Below are 730 nucleotides of genomic sequence, written 5' to 3'. Positions count from 1 at the left end.
AATCACCTGGGGGAATGTGATTGAAAAGAAAGAGAAAAGGGAGAAGAGGAGAGGAGAAAAGAAGGTCTAGGCCACAACTCTGAAAACAGGCAATGCAAGTTTAGGTAGGGGAGAATTAACCTGCAAAAATAATGATAAGATGGGGGGGGATATGAAAAAATGTTTCCCTGATATTCCAGGAGGCAAAAGAAGACAGAGTTTCCACAAGAAGTGTGTGGTAAGAAAAAAAAAGAAGTGTGTGGTTAATTTAACATTGTCAATTACTATGGAAAGGTCAAATAAGATGAGGACAGAAAGAACATTGGACTTGGTGACATGGAAATCAGTGTCCTTGTGAGGATTTTTTTTTTTTTTGGTGGAATGATTGAGCAAAACTAATTTGAAGTAGGTTAAGGAGTGAGTGGAAGGTGGGAAAATTGTGACAGATATAGGAGACTTTTTAAGAAAATGTGAGGAGGAGAGCTAGAGGGTGATATGAGGAGGGAAAGATGGGGTTAAGATACTTTTAAGTCTTGAGCATGTATAAATGAAGATGGAAAGGATCCAGTAAGAAATGAGAAAATGAAAATGCAAAAGGAGAGGGGACAATTAGAAGTGGAAAAATATCTGAAAATCATAGAAGAGTTGGGAACAAGAGAAGAGGTGAAGAGTTTGATTTTAAATAGAAGAGACACCTCTTCTTTTGTTACAGAAAAGAAAATAGAAAGATAGGTGCAGATAAGTTTGTAGG

The sequence above is a fragment of the Neophocaena asiaeorientalis genome, unplaced genomic scaffold (genome assembly GCF_003031525.2).
Source record: "Neophocaena asiaeorientalis asiaeorientalis breed wild unplaced genomic scaffold, Neophocaena_asiaeorientalis_V1.1 scaffold769, whole genome shotgun sequence".
Classification (NCBI taxonomy): domain Eukaryota; kingdom Metazoa; phylum Chordata; class Mammalia; order Artiodactyla; family Phocoenidae; genus Neophocaena; species Neophocaena asiaeorientalis.
The sequence above is the reverse complement of the archived record's forward strand: the minus strand, read 5'-3'. Positions refer to the sequence as shown.